Source organism: Hemiscyllium ocellatum, chromosome 2, assembly GCF_020745735.1.
Source record: "Hemiscyllium ocellatum isolate sHemOce1 chromosome 2, sHemOce1.pat.X.cur, whole genome shotgun sequence".
In the NCBI taxonomy this organism is placed as follows: domain Eukaryota; kingdom Metazoa; phylum Chordata; class Chondrichthyes; order Orectolobiformes; family Hemiscylliidae; genus Hemiscyllium; species Hemiscyllium ocellatum.
Genome location: NC_083402.1, coordinates 113,272,844 through 113,296,265, shown reverse-complemented (window position 1 = coordinate 113,296,265; position 23,422 = coordinate 113,272,844).

The following is a 23,422-nucleotide window of genomic DNA, read 5'->3' as shown; positions in this document are numbered from 1 at the left end:
CTTTTCTGTGGGGTAGAGGAGTCCAGAAGCAGAGGGCATGGATTTAGGGTGAGAGGGAAAAGATTTAAATGAGATCTAAGAGGCAACCTTTTTCATATAAAGAATGATGCCTGTATGGAATGAGCTGCCAGAGGAACCGGTACAATTACAGCATTTAAAAGGCATCTGGATGGGTACATGAACAGCAAGGGTTGAAAGGGATGCGGGCCAAATGCTGGCAAATTATTTAGGATACCTGGTCGACATGGATAAGTTGGACTGAAGGGTCCATTTCTATGTGTACATCTTTATGACTCCATCTCATTTTGCAAAGGCCCTACATAAATTTCTTTTTTGAGAATGAGAAAGAATGTCTTCAAAACTGCTACTCACAGTAGTTCTTTGCTAATCAGGCATTGATTTGCTCAAATAGGTAAGTGAACCAGGATGAAGAGCCTGCTTAGATGATAGTAATGGGGCATATGTTCACTCTGCTCAGGCTTTTCAGTGATTAAAAGCTATCAAGGAAGACTGTGGTCATATTCAGGTAAGTGTCCAATGCTGAAGTACTTCCCTCAATAAAAATATTTTCCAAAAATTATAGTTGATATGCTGCCATGGAGAGAGATGGTGATTGCATTAATATCTCAATTCAAAATGTACCTGGATTTTTTTAGCATGTCCAGGAACCACACATTGACTGGCTGTGTCACTTTTAACAGAGAAGAACTATGCTAGTTGTGCATTCAAGCTTGATTTGACATTCATGATCACTACTAATCTGTGTCTCAGCTCTTTAGTACCTTTTAACAGACAAAAATCTACTTATTTCAAGCTTGGCCCAACATCTGTGCGTTTTTGAGATAAATGGTTTAGGATTTGCATTCTGCTGTATGTACAAATGCTTTCTGACCTGATTCCAAGCTGGTCAGCCTTTGAGGTAATCCTGACCACTTTGTTGCTATTTATATTACATTAATAAAGAACACATTTTTTTAAATATCATCTTTCAAAACCTTGGTACATCTTTGCAGCAATTAAGTACTTCTAAAACGTAATCACTGTTATAATGTTGGGAAACGTAGAAAATATTATATGAAATTGAAAAAATATCATGACCATGGATCAGAATGGAATATCATTCCAATATACATTTTATTTAAAATAGACAGCAGAGACAAAATAATTGCAGGTGTAAATTAAGTGAATGTCTGGAGAATGGGTGGGGGAGGGAGAGAGGTGGGGGAAGGGCGAGAGAGAGAAAGAACCTGTGGATGTGAAGGGAACTTCAAACAACAGCCCTTGAAGGCGAAAGGGGCATGTCAAACACTCTGAACTGTGAACTCTTGTAACTACAAAGAGAAGCCTACGACCCACTGCTCAATAGAAAGGCACCCCTGAGGATTATGTTCCGAAATGTAGACACATTTTATTTTTCCTTTGATTCGCAATGACAGGGGTTAAAAAGGCAATTTCAACTCTACTGGTGTGTACTGAATGCTCTTTTGTCCATCATCCTAGGTTTAAGCATGCTGTGAATTAACTAATAAACTCACTCACTTGTTATTCAAGAAAACCATAAGACCATAAGACATAGGAGTGGAAGTAAGGCCATTTGACCCATCGAGTCCACTCCGCCATTCAATCATGGCTGCTGGGCATTTCAACTCCACTTACCCGCATTCTCCCCGCAGCCCATAATTCCTTGTGACATCAAAAATTTATCAATCTCTGCCTTGAAGACATTTAGCGTCCCTGCCTCCACTGCACTCTGTGGTAGTGAATTCCACAGACCCAACACTCTCTCGCTAAAGAAATGTCTCCGCATTTCTGTTCTGAATTTACCCCCTCTAATTCTAAGGCTGTGTCAACGGGTCCTAGTCTCCTCGCCTAACAGAAACAATTTCCTAGTGTCCACCCTTTCCAAGCCATGTATTATTTTGTAAGTTTCTATTAGATCTCCCCTTAATCTTCTAAACTTCAATGAATACAATCCCAGGATCCTCAGCCGTTCCTTGTATGTTAGACCTACCATTCCAGGGATCATCCGTGTGAATCTCTGCTGGACACGCTCCAGTGCCAGTATGTCCTTCCTGAGGTGTGGGGACCAAAACTGGACACAGTACTCCAAATGGGGCTGAACCAGAGCTTTATACAGTCTCAGTAGCACAACGGTGCTTTTATATTCCAACCCTCTTGAGATAAATGACAACATTGCATTCGCTTTCTTAATCACGGACTCAACCTGCATGTTTACCTTTAGAGAATCCTCAACTAGCACTCCCAGATCCTTTTGTACTTTGGCTTTACGAATTTTCTCACCATTTAGAAAGTAGTCCATGCTTGTATTCTTTTTTCCAAAGTGCAAGACCTTGCATTTGCTCACATTGAATTCCATCAGCCATTTCCTCGACCACTCTCCCAAACTGTCTGGATCCTTCTGCAGCCTCCCCACTTCCTCAGTATTACCTGCCTGTCCACATAACTTTGTATCATTGGCAAACTTCACTAGAATGCCCCCAGTCCCTTCATCCAGATCATGAATATATAACGTGAACAGCTGCGGCCCCAACACTGAACCCTGCGGGACACCGTTTGTCACCGGCTGTCATTCCGATAAAGAACCTTTTATCCCAACTCTCTGCCTTCTGTCAGATAGCCAATCCTCAATATACTAGTAGCACACCTCGAACACCATGGGCCCTCACCTTGCTCAGCAGCCTCTCGTGTAGCACCTTATCAAAGGCCATCAAAACCTGGTTAAGTTGGCTCCTTTCAAAACACAAGATAATTTGAGTGTGGAGAAAGTTATCTATAGAGAAAGGGATCTTTTCTCAAAGTAATCTGTTGCAATTGACCGAGGAAGCAGGAGATGAAGACAGGGAAGCAATTCATTCCTCCTCCCTCAGGAGCTTAACAGTTTCAGATATTCAGCCTGGAATTGTAATAAATTGGGGATCTTCTCTTGGGGTCTGGACATAACAATACTAAACTGTAAGAAATGAGATATTTATGGACTTGGATAGAGGTCATATATATATTATGCTGGAGTTTCTTTGTTTCAAAGAAAAAAGAGTGTTCCTTTGTTAGAGCATGATAATTTCAACATTAGAGCAAGGTTGTGTTTTGCCAAGTGGAGATTGATGGATATTAAAACTGAAAGAATTGCAGATGCTGGAAATCTAAAACAAAAAGAAAGACCTACTGAATAGGTCTGGCAGCATCTGTGGAGAGAGGTTCTGATTAAACCTGATCATCAGACCCGAAATGTTAACTTTGATTTCTCTCCACAGATGTTGTCAGAGCTGCTGAGATTTTCCAACAATTTGTGTTTTTGTTTGTGACTGAGGGAAAAAAATCTTCCTTAAGGCTCTTTATTTAGGAGAAAACCTGCCTAAGGACACCAAATTGGTCGATATTACTTTTAATGTACATTATTATAAACTAGATAATATCCCTTTTTTGTGACAACATTCAATCTTGATCATTTGTTTTAAGTGTTTCTTTCTCAATCTGATTCTTTTTCTCACATTTTCATTTCCAAACTTCCGGTCGTCCTTCTTTCAAAATGCTCCTATGTCTAGTCAAACCTCTTGGTGATTCTGCCTTCTCAACTTCAGCATTACTGTCTTTGTGCCCAGACGTGCCATGGGCAGTGATCATAACATGATTGAATTTACTCTGCAATTTGAGAGAGAAAAGATAGAGCCAGAAGTAATGGTGCTTCAGCTGAGTAAAAGCAATACAGGAGGAGCAGGTTATTATTGACTGGGAGAGGAGCCTAGCAGGAAAGACAGTGGAACACTAATGGCAGGAGTTTCTGGGAGTAATTCAGGAGACACAGCAGAGACTCATCCCAAGGAAAAAGCAGCTTGGTGCAGAGAGCATGATTAGACTCCCTACAGTATGGAAACCGACCTTTCAGCCCAGCTAGTCCACAACAACCATCCAAAGGGTAAACCACCCAGATCAATGCCCTGACCCTATATTTACCCTTGACTAATGCACCTAACACTATGGACAATTTAGCACGGCCAATTCACCTGACCTGCACATCTTTTGGATAGTGGGAGGAAACCCACACAGACACAGGGAGAATATGCAAACTCCACACAGTCACCTGAGGCAGGAATCGAACCAGGTCTTTGGCACTGTGAGGCAGCAGTGCTAACCACTGAACCACTATGCTGCCCAGTGAGGCAACCATGGGTAAATAGCAAAGTCAGGGATAGCATAAAAGCAAAAGTAAATTTATATGAAGTCATAAAGAAAACCCAGAGGATTGCAAAGCTTACAAAGACCAACAAAGGGCAGCAACAATAGAAGTAATGAGGGAGAAGCATAAAAACGAGGGTAAGCTCACCAGTAATATTAAGGAAGATTGTAAGAGTAAAGGGGAAAAGAGGCAAAAGTGGACACTGGGACTTTGGAAAATGATACAGGCGAGATAGTAGAGGGGAACAAAGAAATGGTTAGGGAACTGAATAATTACTTCGTGTCAATCTTCACAGTAGAAGACATAAGTAATTAAGACAAAATAAGACAAAAATTCAAGAGTGTGAGGGGACAGAGCTGAGTATGGTGGTCATCACCAAGGCAAAGGTGCTAGAAAGACTGCATGGTCTGAAGGTGGATAAATCACCTGGACCAGATGGACTACACCCCAGAGTTCTAAGGGAGATAGCTGGAGAGATAGTGGAAGTGTTAGTGTTAATCTTTCAGGAATCACTAGAATCAGGAAGGGTCCCAGGTGGCTCAGTGGTTAGCACTGCTGCCTCACAGCACCAGGGATCCAGCTTCAATTCCAGCCTTAGCTGACTGTCTATGTGGAGTTTGCACATTCTCCTCGTGACTGCGTGGGTTTCCTCCGGGTGTTCCAGTTTTCTCCCACAGTCCAAAGATGTGCAGATTAGTTGAATTGGCCACGCTAAATTGCCCATAGTGTTTAGGGATGTGTAGGTTAGGAGTGTTAGGTGGGGAAAATATTGAGTAATAGGGTAGGGGAATGGATTTGGGTGGGATACTCTTTGGAAGATCGGTGTGGACTTACTGGGCCAAATAGCCTGTTTCCACGCTGTAGGGATTCTAAGACTGGAAAATCACTAACGTAATACCCCTGTTTACAAAGGAGTAAGGCAGAAGATGGAAAATTACAGATCAATGAACCTAACCTTAGTAGTGGATAACATTTTGGAATCCATCACTAAGGATGAGATTTCTGAACACTTTGAAGTGCATGGTAAAACAGGGCAGAGTCAGCATAGTTTCATCAAGGGTAGATCATGTTTGACGGATCTGCTTGAATTCGTTGAGCAAGTAGCAGGCAGATCAGACAAAGGATAACCAATGGATGTTATCTATCTGGACTTCAAGAAGGCATTTGACAAGATGCCACACAGGACGTTATTGAATTAGATAAGGGCACATGGTGTTGGAGGCAAGGTGTTAACATGGATAGAAGCTTGGCTGTCTGGCAGAAAGCAGAGAGTGAGGATAAAAGGGTCCTTCTCAGGGTGGCGGTCAGTGACAAGTTGTGCTCATAGAATCAGAAATGAACACCACAGAAACAGACCCTTCGGTGCAACCCGTCCATGCCGACCAGATATCCCTACCCAAACTAGTCCCACCTGCCCATATCCCTCCAAACCATTCCTATTCATACACCCATCCAGATGCCTTTTAAATATTGCAATTGTATTAGCCTCCACCACTTCCTCTGGCAGCTCAATCCATACACGCACTACTCTCTGCGTGCAAAAGTTGCCCTTTAGGTCTGTTTTATATTTTCCCCCTCTCACCCTAAACCTACGCCCTCCAGTTCTGAACTCCCCGACCCCAGGGAAAAGACTGTCTATTTATCCTATCCATGCCTCTCATAATTTTGTAAACCTCTATAAGGTCACCCCTAGCCTCTGATGCTCCAGGGAAAATAGCCCCACCCTGTTCAGCCTCTTCTTATAGTTCAAATCCTCCAACCCAGGCAACATCCTTGTAAATCTTTTCTGAACCCTTTCAACTTTCACAGCATCCTTCCAAAATGAAGGAGACTAGAACTTCATGTAATATTCCAACAGTGGTCTAACAAATGTCCTGTACAGCCTCAACATGACCTCCCAACTCCTGTACTCAATACTCTGACCAATAAAGGAAAGCATACCAAACGCCTTCTTCACTATCCTATCTACCTTTGACTCCACTTTGAAGGAGCTATGAACCTGCAGTCCAAGGTCTCTTTGTTCAGCAACACTCCCTAGGACCTTACCATTAAGTGGATAAGTCCTGTCCTGATTTCCTTTCCCAAAATGTAGCACCTTGCATTTATCTGAATATCTGCCACTTCTCAGCCCATTGGCCCACCTGATAAAGATCCTGTTGCAATCTGAGGTAACCTTCTTCACTGTCCACTACACCTCCAATTTTGGTGTCATCTGCAAGCTTACTAATTGTACCTCTTATGCTCACATCCAAATCATTTATATAAATGATGAAAAGCAGTGGAGTCAGCACCGATCCTTGTGGCACTCCACTGATCACAGGCCTCCAGTCTGACAAACAACCCTCCACCACCACCCTCTGTGTCCTACCTTTGAGCTAGTTCAGCATCTAAATGGCTAGTTCTCCCTGTATTCCATTAGATCTAACTTTACTAACCAGTCTCCCATGGGGAACCTTGTCAAACGCCTTACTGAAGTCCATATAGATCACATCTACTGCTCTGTCGTTATCAATCCTCTTTGTTACTTCTTCATAAAACTCAAGTTTTATGAGTCATGATTTCCCAAGCACAAAGCATGTTGACAATTCGCAAGGTTCAGTGTTGGGACCACAGACTTCTCACTTTTTACATTAAAGATCTAGATGAAGGAAGTGAGGGCATTCTGGCTAAGTTTGCAGACAATATAAAAATAGGTAGAGGGAGCATTGAGGAGGAAGGGAGGCTGCAGAAGGATTTGGACAGGTTGGGAGAGTCAGTGAAGAAGTGGTAGATGGACCACAATGTGGGAAAGTGTGAGGTCATGCACTTTGGTAGGAAGAATAGAGGTGTGAACTATTTTTTAACTGGGGAGAAAATTCAGAAGTATGAAGTGCAAAAAGACTTGGGAGTTCTAGTCCAGGCTTCTCTCAAAGTAAACTTGCAGGCCATGTCTGTAGTTAGGAAGGCAAGTGTAATAATGGCATTTATTTCGAGAGGGCTTGAATATAAAAGTAGGGATGGACTTTTGAGGCTCTATAAGGCTTGAGTCAGTCCACATTTGGAGTACTGTGTGCAGTTTTGGGCCCAATATCTCAGGAAGGAGGTACTGGCCCTGGAGTGTATTCAGAGGAGATTAGCGAGCATGGTCCCAGGAATGAACTGCTTATCATGAGGAATATTTGAGGACTCTAGGGACTCTAGGTCTATAATCAGTGGAGTTTAGAAGGATGGGGGAGGGGGGAGGGTGATCTAATTGAAACTTATAGAATACTGAATGGCTGTGATAGAGTGGATGTTGAGAAGATGTTTTCATTGGTCAGAGAGACTAGGGCACAAAGGCACAGCCGTAGAGTCAAGGGAAGACCTTTTAGAACAGAGATAAGAAAAATCTTCTTCAGCCAGAGAGTGGTAAATCCATAGAATTTATTACCACAGAAGGCTGTGCAGGCTTGGTCATCGAGTATATTTAAGATAGAGATAGCTAGGTTCTTGATTGTCAAGGAGATCCAGGGTTATGGGGAGAAAGCAGGAGAATGGGGTTGAGAAATTTATCAGCCAGGATTGAATGGTGGAGCAGACTCGATGGGCTGAATGGCCTAATTTCTGCTCCTGTGTCTTATGGGCTGCGCCTCAAAATTCTATACTCTTTCTCCCTTTCTTCTGCAGTGTTACAAGCCCTGCAGTGGTTGATAACTTTCAAATATAATGTGAATTTCACAGCAAACAGAAATTATTAGACATATAATACATCAAATTAAAGAAAAATAATTTTTGTCAACAATCATTCCAGTCAGTCCAAATGTTCTTGGTTACAATTATCACTAAGATAAACTTCAATAATGTCTTTTCTTTAAATGCACAGGTGTCTGGCTTGACCAGTTCTCTCTTCTTTTGAAACAAAAAATCATTTCTCATAGTATCCTGCTTGGCTATGAATACAAAAAACTACTTCACTTAATTTCCCACCTTTGGTTTACTGCATCTTAAAACAATATTTACCATGAAAAGATTTCAAACTGTCATCATTGCCATGATTATACACAAATATTTCTCCCCAGGGTAACTGGATCGCACAGGCATGCCTCCAAGGCAATGTTCTCATCCAGAATTCGCTGCTTGAGTTAAAAGTACATTTGAAAACATAGCCATCTTGTAAAGTTCAGTATTCAAGACAATAGCAAAACCTTGTGACATAAACTCCAAACTGGTGCATAATTCTGCACACTCTCTTTCTGTGACATACTAGTATCCTACATGTTCCAGTAAATGTCTACTTCCTATTTATTTTTTCTTCCCATTACAAGCTGACATGTACTTCCATTAAATCCTCTATGGAATGCTTGATATATGGAGCTCCCAGTAAAAAAAAGGTCAATCTTGAGATCCCATCCAAACCTGGTGCATTCTGGATTCTTTTCCTGTGCTGTTAGACCACAACAATGGATCCAATATTTATTAATCAGTTATTAACACAGTATCTGTAATAATGTTTTATGACTTAGCACGACTGTTGCAACATAATGTCAACTAACACTAGTCTATTTGCAACACACACAAATTCATTGCAATTTAGAGAAAGCAAATAATCTTACTGGCACATGATATTAGCACACTTCAACAAACCTTAGCAATTATACCTAAATAAAGAAACAATCAATGAATCATTTCTCCATAGATTCTAGCATTTACAGGAAGTTGTCAACTTGCAAATGTGTCTCAACAAAACCAAGGAATTCTATTTGGATTTCCTGTGTGTACTTCTCAGCAATTAGACTACTGAGCCTTTAAAATAATACATTCATAATGTTATGCACAAAATAGTGCAAAAATCCATTCTTACAGAAGAGGCCATTATCTAACTTAACTGTCAGGCATGGATCAGTGGAAAACCAATCCTACTGTGAGTCAGATGTTTGTGGGTTCAATCTAACTCCAGGTCTTAAGAGAAAATCTAGGCTGACACTTCAGTGAAGCACTGAAAATGCTGCACTCTTTGACATGATGTCGTTCAGTTGAGATCCTATACCATGACCTCATCTATCCTCATCAGAAGATGTCAAGTCATTATTTTGAGGAGAGGGCAATATTTTGTGTGTCCTGTCCAATAATTATAGCTTATCCAACTACTAAAAGGAAATCAAAACTGAAAGAACTCCAGATGCTGTGAATTAGAAACAAGAACACACATTGCTAGAAAAGCTCAGCAGGTCTGGCAGCATCTGTAGAGGGAAATCAGAGTTACCGTTTCAAGTCAACGGTTCATTCCTCAGAACTAATGGTTGATAAGAAAATGTTGTTTTATATACAGAAGATAGGGTAGGGGGAGGGAGGAAGGAGTAAATGATAGGTGGTAATAGAGACTGAATGGAAAGAAGAACAGTTGGACTGATGAAGGAGTGGTAACGATGGCTAGGAGGGTAAATCGCTTTTAATGGGGACTATTTGTGACTTACAACGGAAGCTAACGAAAAGCAAATCACCCAGCCAATATCACACTGTTTATGGGAACTTGCAGTGTGCAAATTAGATGCATGCTTCTCACCTTACAGCAGTCTGTTTGCTTCAAAAAACAGTACTTAATTGGCAAAATGAAATTGTGATCATGACAGATACCATAATAATGCAAACCTCACTTTTCTAAGCACAATGTATAAAGATACCTGACTTTCTTATCTGCCATTGTGCATTTTGTGTATAACCTCACACTTCACACAATTGTTTCGCACCAGCTGTTTGATCCAAGATCAAGTTTGTAAAAAATTAATTGGCACCATTGAGCAGGCAGGCAATGAAATAATTGTCGATCCCAACTAGGAATAATTTGACAACTACAAGAGGGCTTAAAAGTCCTAAATGGACCGTCTAGCAAGAAACAAAAGGAGAAGGTTCATCCCTTAAGATTGTGAAAAAAATTCTTTTAACTATTATTGTAATCTCTAAAAGACCAAGGATTGGAAGTGATATTTGTAGGTTGCAAATCTTATGTATCACAGAATCTATACAAAAAAAGGTTGATGTACATGTAAAATATCACTGTGTGTTTAAAAATTTCTCAACATAAGAATAGGGCACTTGTGTAAAACGTAGGCCTGGAATTCATGATTTTTCCGGAGCTAGTAGCTGAAAAGGCAACAAACACAATTTTTAACAGGACCTACCAGTCTGCCACACCAGAACTGTTGCCATATCCTTTAGCATTCATTAGTAATTTTACATTTTGAAGAATCTGTACAATACAAATGAAGTTTTGTTCTGATCAGAGTTAGTAGTACTACTGAACAAATTGTATTACAGAATGAAAAACTATCTTGTGAGATTTTAAGTTAGTTAATGTGGCAGTTTGACATGGAAAAATATTCATGGGATTACAGATTGTGAACAGAAGTTTTTTTATATAAAGTCAAAACAAGCTATTCAAATATAGAAGACTATTAGAATGGTCTTAAAACACAGCAAAACAAAATTTCCATCTGTTTCCTGATACTATGTATTACAGAGATTCAAGTCCAGAGAAATAGCACACTTCTATGTATTACAGAGATTCAAGTCCAGAGAAATAGCACACCTCAATTCTTTAGTATCTACTTAACTGGTTAATTTCAAGCTTTTTTGCCATGTACTGTGAAGATGATTCAAAGAGATCTTTCCAAATCTGCTGACATGGATTTTTTTTTCATAAATCTTAAAGCTTGCGCTTTTTTTTAGTTCTGATAAGATGCAGAGTTCTAACCAAACCCTTCTTATTTGGACATTTGCAAACCAAACATGATTCGTTGACATGACTTGTTCCTTGAACTGCTTTGAACATTTTTTTAAGAAGATATACTAAACTTATGAACTCAACTCTGATGTCTTCTGAACTGAAATTTAAAAAAAAACTCTTGCTCAACCCTAGCTTCTTCTGAAATGAAAACCAAGCATACACTTAATGGTAAGGTCCTAGGGAGTGTTGCTGAACAAAGAGACCTTGGAGTGCAGGTTCATACCTCCTTGAAAGTGGAGTTGCAGGTAGATAGGATAGTGAAGAAGGCATTTGGTATGCTTTCCTTTATTGGTCAGAGTGTTGAGTACAGGAGTTGGGAGATCATGTTGTGGCTGTACAGGACATTGGTTAGGCCACTGTTGGAATATTGCATGCAATTCTGGTCTCCTTCCTATCAGAAAGATGTTGTGAAACTTGGAAGGGTTCAGAAAAGATTCACAAGGATGTTGGCAGGGTTGGAGGATTTGAGCTACGGGAAGAGGTTGAATAGGCTAGGGCTGTTTTCCCTGGAGTGTCGGAGGCTGAGGGGTAACCTTATAGAGATTAATAAAATCATGAGGGGCATGGATAGGATAAATAGGCAAAGTCTTTTTTGCTGGGGTCGGGGAGTCCAGAACTAGAGGGCATAGGTTTAGGGTGGGAGGGGATGATATAAAAGAGACCTAAGGGGCACTCAGAGGGTGGTACGTGTATGGAATGAGCTGCCAGAGGAAGTGGTGGAGGCTGGTACAAATGCAACATTTAAAAGCATCTGGATGGGTATATGAATAGGAAGGGCTTGGAGGGATATGGGCCGGATGCTGGCATGTGGGACTGGATTGGGTTAGGATATCTGGTTGACATGGACGAGTTGGACCAAAGGGTCTGTTTCCGTGCTGTACATCTCTATGACTCTATGACTCAAATATTTGCCTTACCTATAATAAACTTGACAATGTAAATTTTGTTTACAGTAGCATCACAGAAGTCTGCAATTACCTGCTTTCTGGCAAATGCTCACTCTTCCAGTCAGCCTCCCTGACCATTTATAAAATACGACCCGTCACACAAGTAGGAGAAAGTGAGGACTGCAGATGCTAGAGATCAGAGTCGAGTGTGTGGTGCTGGAAAAGTATAGCAGGTCAGGCAACATCGGAGGAGCACCCTTCACACAAGTAACTATACCCATCTGCCACGGTTTTAAGATCGAAATTCCACTAAGATATTTACACACCATTGGTGACAGCTTACAGCAACGGTTTATAACAATACTTTGAAATATCTTGCTGAAAGAGCATTGCAGTCAGTCAGTATCTGAGGAGCAGGATATCAACATTTCAGGCCAAAACCCTGACAGTGATTTTCCTGCTCCTCAGATGACTTGCTGTGCTCGTCCAGCTTCACATCTATTGACTCTGACTTCCAGCATTTGCAGTCATACTGTCTGCTAGTCACTTCTAAATACGCCATCATGGAAGACTTCACAAAAGGTCAAAGCATCTGAGTTTGCAGCCATTATATATCACTGCTGATATTTGTTTTCATTATGTAGAATACATTTATCATCAGGTATATTAAGTGACAAGCAAAGTATGCTTCTAATTCTTTTACATCTCTAACCATTTCCAACTTCACTACAATGTTTTGAAGTAGGTTTTGAAAGGGACACTACTTATGCAGATACAGGCTCTGATTGTATAGTGAGTTGATTGTCAGGTTAAGTACAACTACATGTTGATTATAAGACCATAAGAAAGAGGAGCAGAATTAGGTCATTAGGCTCATCAAGTCTGCTCTGGCATGTATTCATGGCTGATATGTTTCTCAACTCCATCCTCCTGCCTTCTCCCCATAACCTTTGATAGGTTCTTGATTAGTGAAGGGATCAATCTCTGTCCTAAATACACTCAATGACTTGGCTTCCATAGCCTTCTGTGGCCATGAATTCCACAGATTGACCACTCTCAAGTGGAAGAAATTTCTCACATAAATTCTAAAGGGTCGTCTCTTCACTCTGAGGCTGTGCCCTCAGGTTCTAGTCTCTTCTATTTGTGGAAAGATCTTCTCCAAGGCCACTCTCTCCAGGCCTCTCCGTCTACTCTTGCCTTCCATTTACTTTTAATATATCTAAAAACCTCCTGCAATTTTCTTTTATATTGAGTGAGCTTACCCTCATATTCCATCTTCTCCCCACTTCTTGCTCATTTGGTTATCCTCTGCTGGCTTTTAAAGGCTTCCCAATTCTCTTGTTTCCCACTAATCTTCACCACATTGTATGTTTTTTCCTTTTGCTTTTCTGCTGTCCCTGACTACACTTGTCAGTCAAGGTTGTCTTGTCCTTCCCTTGGCATGTTTCTTTATGCTTGAGATGAATTTCTGCTCTGCCTCTTCAATTACCTGTCATTACTGCTTCAGCATCTTCCCTGCAATGCTCTCCTCCAAATCAACTCTGGCCAGCTACTCCCTCATGTCTTCATCCTTATCTTTGCTCAACTAAAATACTATTACTTTTGATTCCAGCTTCTTCCTCTCAAACCGCTGGGTGAATTCTATCAAATTATTGTCACTGCCCTTTGGAAGTCCTTCACCTTATTTCCCTAATCAGGTCTGCTTTATTATACATCACCAAATCCAGAATTGTCCGTTCCCTCGTGAGCTCTACCATAAGCTGCTGCAAAACATAAATCCTGGAGTCATTCCACAGATTTCAAGGAAAGGAATTTGTTACTAACCTGATTTTACCAGTCCACTTGCATATTGAAGTCCCTCATAGTTATTTTATTCGTACCTTTCTTACATGTCTTTCCTATCTCCTGAGTTATCTTCTTCCCATATCCTGACTACTACTGGGAGGCCTGTATCTAACTTCAATGTCTTTTTTCCTTTGTGGTTCCCCAAGTCTACCCATACAGCTTCTATCGACTCTATGTCACTTTTTGATATTGATTTAATTTCATTTCTTACTAACAAGGCTACCTCACCAGCTCTGACTATCTACCTGTCCTTTCAGCAGGATGTGCATCCTTGGGTATTTAGTAGCCAGACATGAATCTATTTTAGCTACGTCTCAGTGATACTAACATCATACCTACCAATTTCAATCTGCACTACAAGCTCATTCATGTTTCATACACTGTGTGCATTTAAGTACAATACCCTCAGTCCTGCACTGACTGACCCCTTCTCATAGTTGTCCCTTTCTTTACTGTGCTTGAAGTTAGATTCCTAGAACTTTCCATATCTGTCTTGTTACTTATTCTGGAAACTTTAATAAATTCTGCTCCCTCCTTTAACTTTTTTCATAATTTTCCATACAACTAAAACCACCCCTTGACCATTTAGTCAAGTAAATAGGGCTTAAAATAATTACACATGCAATTGCATGACTCCTGAAGGTTTGTATTCAATACTTACGTATGAGTGGCTATAGAGGATAGGTAGAGGTGCCCTGGAAAATCTGAGGTGGCATGGGCAGATGGAAGAGAGTTTTATGTTGGGAGAGGGACTGTGGTGATGGAAACTAATGCAAGCCTCCTAACCAAATCCACCTCTGCATCTACACACCTCAGAAGCAACTCAGATCAGATTCTAATCATTTACAGGAGTAATAAACAAGGCTGAATTTAAAAAAGATATCAAATATTAAAGTCTGTTTCCCTGCAGGCAATTATCATGTTGCAAGAATAAGTTCATTGGCAGTTTGCTTGTATTGTAGAGCCCTTTTAACTTTTGAGTTGAGCATTTCAAGTAGGTTGGTTCAATGGTGTTGCATGCTTACACTCTGCCTGTCCTTTCCAAATCCTCACATGGCCTCAACCCTACAATACAAAAGAGCTCTGCATTCTCCAATTTTAAACTCTTGCACATCTCCAACTTTTACAGTTTCATTTATGCTGTTATGCCTTCGGCTGACAGAGCCAGGCACTTCAGAAATGCATCCATAAAACTTTCCAGCCCGTTAGTTTATATATCTTTAAGGCATGGCTTGAAGTGTACAACTTAAACCAATCTTTTAACCACCTGTCTGACAATTTTATTATGACTCTGTCACATTTTTGTTTGATATCATCTGGCAAGTGAAAGATCCTGCTGATGGAGTGTTACAGATGGTAGTCTGACTTGCTGTGGCACTCTCACTTTTGCACATATGATGTAGACTGTAGTCATGGACAGTGATAATTGAGGCTTCAACATTCATTCCATCACATTCCTACTCAGATATTTTACCTCAGCCTTATAAGCTGCAATCAGCATGTATTAGATGGATTTGCACACTGATAATTATTGTGTTTAGCTGCCTTACAGATGCACCTTGCTTAGTCAAGTCCTGCAGGAGGGACTGGAATATGAAACTTCAGAATCAGGGGGCTGAACACTGCCTACAGTGCCACAATGCATCCTTTGTTAAGAAAGTTACATACATGTAAGTACAGTTGTCACTGTTGCTACAATCTCTTGTGTTTCTCCCAGCATCAGATAACAGTCTTAGAAAATGTCTTCCTGCAGGTAAACAGAATAAAACAATCCCATCAGATATGATTCTTCAAGGCCAATGTAGCTACCAATTGTGTGCCCACTTTCATTTGATTTCTTTCAAAAGGAATTTTCGTGCTTGGGTCTGTTAAAGAGGTTCATTCCACTACATAAATGCTGAATTCAACTGCAATTTGCTGAATAGACATCTACCTTTGCCTTTGCAGAATTATTTATGTTGTGCACCTGTCTGCTAATTGCAGTTTGTGGCTCATTAAACAGATTAAAGCTTGCTTCCTTTACATCACATGGGAGATAAGTCTGCATTTTAATTGAAAGCAGCCACATTGAGAGTAAACCGCATGCTGAAAATCTCTCCATGAGCCACAATGAACCTTTGAATAGCCAGCCAATAGCAATTCCTCAACGGAGGTGTGTGTGTGTTTTGAAAAACTGTTTTAAAGTGAATTGACGGGAAGATGGACTACAGAATGCAATGAGTGAAAGGAAGAACAAATATATATTTATGTCACTCCCTTCACAACCTAAGGCTGACCCCAGAGCTCTTTACAGCCAGTGAGATTCTTCCTGAAGTGTCGTTATTATTGTGATTTAGGAAGCAGGCAGCCAATGTTGTGCCCAGCAAGCTCCAATGCAACAACAGGCATTTAATCAATTTTTGAGATGTTGGATAGTGATAAATATTGTCCAGGATATGAATGAATGTAAAACAGAGAATGTTACACTGCAAGCAAACAATTAAGTTTACTCATTAAATACAATACCTCCAGTGTGTTTAAAACAGTGATACAAGAGCCTTGTTACTAACTCGTGGTATTAAGGTATAATTACACACAATTATATTAAACCAGTGCTGTGGAAGTACTCATTCATTGTTATTTAACATCAGTGGAAAATTCCATGTTTACTTTGCATTAGTATTAAAAATCTATTCCTTTAGAACAATTTTGAGATGTTTATTTTCGAAATGATCATTTCATCCCCCCTTACATTTCCAACCTTAGCAGAATGTCCCTCTATTTAATTTTTCATTGAGCGCTTATGTAGCTTCTCTATAGATAAATTTGTTCTGTTTGCCTCAATGACTATATGTCACAATGAATTCTAACCAATCTGGAGGAAAATAAGTTTCTCATGAATCCCCTTTTGGATTTATAAGTGACTTCAAGTGCCCTGTCTCTAACAACCTCAGAATCCAAGCTGTTACACATTGTGGAATTTGCTAGTTTTCAGGAAATAAAATGGATCGCATTAATTCAAGTTGAAATACTTCAATCCACTGCAGAAAATGTCAAGTGTACAAGGTTGATCAGCACTCAGCGATTTCTCAGATATTGGTTTAATATTGGTTAATATTCAGTGCAGTACAGCCAAAAAATGATCACTTTTCAGTTAACAGTTTTTTTGAGTATCCAGATTTGAGAGAATGTAACTCTAGCATATACTTAATGCTCCTAGATTTAATCTCTTCCACAAGTGGAAGCATTCTCTTTATACCTACTCTATTGAACCCTTTCATAATATGAAAGATCTCTATTAGGCCAATCAACTTTCTCTCATCAGTAGCAAATGGAATAGTCACAGTATGCTCACAAAAAATTGGGCCTGATGGATTCCAGCTTAGCCAATGTTGCCTAATTCAGCATGACTGTCAATCTCACAGAATTTTTAAAAATCTATTCTCAGAGCAAGGATGCTGATACTGTACTGTGTATAACATGCTCACTGGGGGATGGAACCAATCTAAAGACACAAAACTCATTTCAGTTCTAACCCTTCATAGCTAACAGAGAGAGATTAATTTGTGACTGTATTACTCAAAGATAGAATCAAACCTGATTTCCCACAAGGGTGAGGCACAAAGCAAAGACACAGAATATACATGATCTTTCCTAAAATACTCACTCCTCTGATGTGAGACAGGGGGTAATATATCTCTACTATTTGGAATTTAAATTCATTGGAGTTAGCATCGAGACAAGCACCAGGTGCATGCTCTCAGCTGCCCTTAAATTGTCAACATGTCACCCGATGTTCTGTACCTAAACTGTTTAATTATTGAATAGTAGTAGCTAATGTGGAATTCGCATCACAGAAGTCAGCAATAAAACACTTCCTCTTCATCCATATTCATTGAAATGACAGAAATTTCCAAATTTCTCATTTATTAAAAACCTCCTTCACTTAACAGCAAAAATTTCAGGTAGACACAGGAATAATTTATTTTGGAAGCCTCTCACCTGAAGAATACCTTTTCTTTTGCTTCAGAATAGTCAAGAAATGATTTGACCTCCTAATAAAATGCAAGCTGACAGCTGTTCTGAATGAAATAGAACTCATGGGTCCTGCCTGCCACTCACAGGGTGAGGAAATGTCAATGTTAATGCTTTGGTACCGGGCCTGTGAAGAGACTGAAATATCCCACTGTTAGTTAGTCACACAAAGCAGCAGCTTCAGCTTACTATCTGAGGTGAGTGAAGTCAGGCCTATGATTTCAAAGTTCTGGACTTAGATTTTGCCATCAGAGGCAAATTAACAGTAGTCAATGCTCAGTGTGCTTGCAACTTATCGCTAACATTCCACTTTTTTATGTCACAACCTATGGTTATTAACCATAGCACACTGGCTATAGTATATTCCAGTACTATACGGCACACTCCAGAGAGCACCTTGTGCATATGTCCTAAGCCAGGCAAATTGAAAGATCCCTCACTGAGTGCAGAGCTTAAACCAGGAATGTTTTTTTAAAGTTAGAATATTGAATAAGATAAAGGTATAAAGACAGACTTCAAAAAGATCCTGGGCTTTAGGACACACCAATCAATCAGCTGCTCTTGAGATTCACCAGGGGATTTGTTAACAGAGGATTGACTGGGATTTCAAAGCAACCAGTATCACTGGGAGATACTTTCAGAATTGTCATGACCCATTACACTGCACCACCCTTGCATTTTAAGTAGCCATTGTTGCTTAGAATTTGAATAATGGTATAATTATGTACTAAATTTAGTGGAATGATATCCAAGTAATGATGTAGAGATGCTGGCATTGGACTGGGCTGTACAAAGTTAAAAATCACACAACACCAGGATAAATTGTTGTCTGCATTTTAAATCTGGGGCAGAGACTTTAGACCAAATAAAGATGCTTCAAAATGAAGGCAGCCCTTCTACAATATTTTTAAAATTTGGAAGTAAAAGATGGACCCTAAAAGCCTGCCCATTGGGTTGGAGGAAGGGGACATAATGGCGGTGGGAGGAATCACATCTATGTGGTTGTCTGGGACTCCTCTTACACTTAAGGCTGGAGTCATGCTAGAAAAGCACAGCAGCTCATGCAGCATCCAAGGAGCAGGAAAATCGATGTTTCGGGCAAAAGCCCTTCATCAGGAACAGACTGCAGCCCTGCCTGGAACACTGATCCTCTGGTATGTTGTCAGGAGGTTGATGGGCCCTAAACTGAAACCAGAACTATTAAAGGACATCTTCTGCTCTGGACTGTAGGTTTCCAACATGAGTTAACTCATTCATTTTTTTTTCTGAAACCCATCAAGCTCCACATCTCATCATGGCCTGGATTGTGAGATTAATGGAATGAGGGGGATGGGCGTGCACATTTTGTCACTCATAAATCCAAAATGGAAATCATGAGAAACTTATTTTCCTATGGATTGATTAGAAGATGGAACTCACTATGATATGGAGAAGTTGAGGTGAACAGCACAATCCTACTTGGGTCCCTCCCCAAAACTCCTTCTCCAATACATCAATGGCACCATTGGTGCTGCTTCCCTTTCCAGTTTTAACCCGAAAAAAAAGATCAATTTTGCCTTCAATTTCTACCTTGCCCTCACTCTCACCTGATCCCTCTCTGAATCCTCACTTTCCTTTCTCAATATTTTTGTTTCCATTTCTGGAGATTGGCTAACCATCAATATTCCTTTCAAATCTATCAACTCCCACATCCCTAAACATCCCTGCTTCCTGGAAGTACTCATTTTCCCAGTTTCTCAGTCTCAGTCACATCTGTTTTGATGCTGCCACCTTCAGCAGGGGGTGGCCTCAGAAATATTCATCTTTTCCTCAACCCCACTGTTGTGGTCAACAGCACCCTTAGACGTATTCAACCCATTTCCTGCTTCTACTCTGACCCCTTCCTTCTCTCCCCCAACGATGATAGTGTCCCCTTGGCCCTCATGTATCACCCCATCAGCCTCTACACCCAAAGGATTTGAAGTTGCTCTATCTGTCACTTCCAAAGGGATGCCATGACCAGACACAAAATCAGTATTCTGTAGCAATCATTCCCTCTGGAATGCTCTTGTCTACTCCTCCTCCATCCTGAACATCTCCTCACACTCCCATGGCAGTTTCCCAAACAATCGCAGAAGGTGTAACTTGCTCATTTACTTCTTCACTATCTAAGGCCCCAGACACACCTTCCAGGTAAAGCAGCAATTTACCTTCACTTCACACAATCTAGTCGACTGTATATTCACTCTTCATAGTGTGGTCTCTGCTAGACTAGTGAGATGAAATGCAGACTGGGTGCTGGCTTTGCAATACACTGACATTCTGTCTGCAAAAATAACCCAGAGCTTCCAGTCACATGCCACTTCAACACACCATTGTGTTCCCATGCCAGAATTTCTGTCACATGCTTGCTACAGTGTGCCACAGAGCTCAAAGAACAACATCTCATTTTCTATTTGGTGACCTACAGCTTCAAGGACTCAACATCAATTTCAGTAACTTGAGCCTGATTCCATCCTCCCACATATTTTTTAACTCACCCCACACTTGGTATGGTTTTGAAATGGGTTACTTTTAACACAGTCATCCATTCTCACCAATTCCTCGGCCTATTGTCACATGAGATAGATTACGTTCAGTACAGTTCACCCATTCCCACCAATTCTTAGATCTTATTGTTGTTACTCATTCAGTTTTTCTTCTGTCCTGGTCTGCTATCCATAATCTCCTTGTTAACGTATTCCTTTCATCTCTCTATGGGCTCTATCTCCACATATCCATTCACCTCTTCATCTTCAGTATTAATCCTACTTTTTCCCAGCTGCTAACAGTTCTGAAGAAGTTACTGGACTCAAAACTTTCTTCCCATAGATGCTGACAGACCTGCTGAGTTTCTCCAACAAAATCTTTTTTTTTGTTTCAGATCTTCAGTATCCACAGTTCTTTGCTCAGAACTAAGGAGACAATTAACCAGTTATCCATTCCCACCAATCATGAGAGTGCACTTTCCCATTGGTGGTAAATGAATGGTAGATGCACAAGGTTTGAGCACAATGAGATTGAAATGCACCAGTTTGCACTCCCCCCTCTGAAACTTGCCAATAATAGCAAGGACTATCGCCCATTTAAAATATGATATCTTCGTGGGGAAGGGGGTGAGCAGAGTGGTTCAGAAGTTCCCAAACAGCTTATCCACATGTAAACAAATCAACTGTCCTTAAAGTGACACAGCTAATTGATATCTTTATTTGAATATAAAGCCCAGATGAGCACAAAGTGTTAACCAGCTGTACACTCTCCCTTCCTAGTCACTCCCTTTCCTCCTTATTAGCAATGTCTTCCACAATCTCCTAATTGTCTTCCTCCTTACCTTCCAAATGGTTTCAATGCTCATTTGAAATGACAATGAGCACTACTATTGTATGTGCATACTATATATTTTGCATGGCATGGTAACAAGTTACCATATTTCAAGATTTGATTAATTTAAACAAATTATAATGAGACGATGATGTGCATTCTGTTATTAATGAAGCGAGTGAATACTTAACTGAAAGGCATTTGCTAAACAAGTTGTCTCTGAGCTCTGACTTTCTCTTAAAACTCTGGGGATTGGGAGGGGAGCAAGGGGAGGAAGTTAAATCAAGTACAACATTTTATGATCAACATCAATTCTTCCTGTCAGCTGGAAGCTGACGAGCTGAGTTTCAGCATTTCAGTAGGAAAGAGCTTGCAACTCAAACTAAATGAGGCATTTGGGAAATCCAGATTAGGAGATGTTTAAAGGGTGTCGTCAATGATACCTCACTGACCGTAAGAAGTTGTAGGTCAATCTTGAGGCTGACAGCTGAATATTGATGTGGCACATTTATTGGCAAAATGTTAAAATCTCTGCAGCCTTTCCACACACGCACACACACACACACTTCAGATCCACGCAGCCATCAAACGAAATCTGAATTTGCACCAAACTTAAAAATGTTTATCATGCATTTTGAGTCTTTATTCCATTTAACATCTTTTCATTTCGAAGGTTGTGGGTGCGCGTGCATGTAAAGGTGTGTGTGAGTAATGTGGCTGGGATGCTGAGAGAGGTGCTTGTGGGTGGGAATGTGTTGGTGTGTGTGTGTGGGTGTAGATGAGTGTAGGTGTGGGTATGTGAGTGAGTGTGTGTGAGAGAGAGAGAGAGAGTGAGAGTGTATGTGGGTGTCTGTGGCTTCAGGTTCAGTTAAAACCTATCAATCAGTCATAAACCTGCAGATGTTTTAACGTAGCCTGCCCACACAGGCAGAAGCAATTCTTCTCCCAACCAGTGAAATGATAATGGTCGAAGCAGATGTCACGTCGGCACTTTACATCCATAATGTATTTTACTACACAGACAGGCAACTTGATAGCAATTATGTGGAATTATTGTACTGTGGAATGACAGACTGCCACCTGTGCACACATTTCTGTGCTGTTAAACATGGATTATGAAAGATGCATGTTAGGATATAGCGTATAGAGTACTGAAGACTTTGGATTTAGAATAAGGCAACCTGTTTAAAAGAGTACAAAAATGTCATTGTACACATATGTTCAACATGTGTAAGTAGGTGTGACAGACATATCTGGAATTTACCTTATGGAGCATACACAATATGGATGATACATTGATCACATACAATGGAAATCATGTGTATTGATGTTATATTAATGGACAATTACAAAACAATTATGATGTAAGCTTACTATTGCCTGTGAAGTATTTCTCAACCAGAAAACATTTTGACTGTTCACCCTAATTTATAATGGACTCTCCTCTTCCTTTAATTGGCACACTTGAATAGAATTTAGAAGGATTAACAGGAACATTTTGTCGTAATGCTGGGACATGTAAATACTTTGCATGTGGAACCACCAATCAGCCTAACATCATCACAATTCGCACTCTAAGCACTTCAGAAACTATTCTTCATCAAGTTCAATTCACTGATTTCACATGCATTCTGAAAACAAAACCGAGAATCTGAATTAGATTTGTTTACATAAGGCAATATGTGACTGAAACCCATTACTATTTATGTGTTTTTAACTACAGAGAATTAAATCGTCTCAAGAAAACATGTGAATTAGGGAAATTTCCTTATAGAATCCACACTGTCAGCTCCCTCAGGATATTCAATGTTAAACACATTCCTCCAAAGCCTGCAGAACCTTTCCTCAAAAGTGAACCTACCTTCCCTGGTATCACTCTCATTAAGTATGCATAATTGCAGTAACTTGTTTTCATATGGGCACATCAGGTGCCCAGAATGTCCCAAAATGCTTTACAACAATTCAAGTATTGTGGAACCATAACTGCATTGTAAAAAATACAGTAGATAGTTAGCTTTCAGCAAGTCCCACAAACATGACAAGGACCAGATAATCTGCTTCCCCAAACAATGCAAGCTGGGAGATAAATATTGGCCAGCAAACTGAAGGAGGGGGAGGGGGGAGGGGAGAGGGGGAGCAAGAGAGGGATGGGGTGGGGAGTTGAGGGGGCAGATGAAGGGCAGGAGGAGGGGGAGGAGCCTCCCCTGCTCTTCAGTCTTGCAATGGGACCTACTACATCCACCTGAGAGAATGGACAGGGCCTCAGTTTAACCATGCTACCTTCCCTTGGTATTCTGTAATATGGTATTCTTGGTATGCTCAAATCTGTGATGAAGTTTGAATTCTCTGATTCAGAGGTGAGAATGAGTATTCTGAGCTACAGCTACAATCTCTAGATTA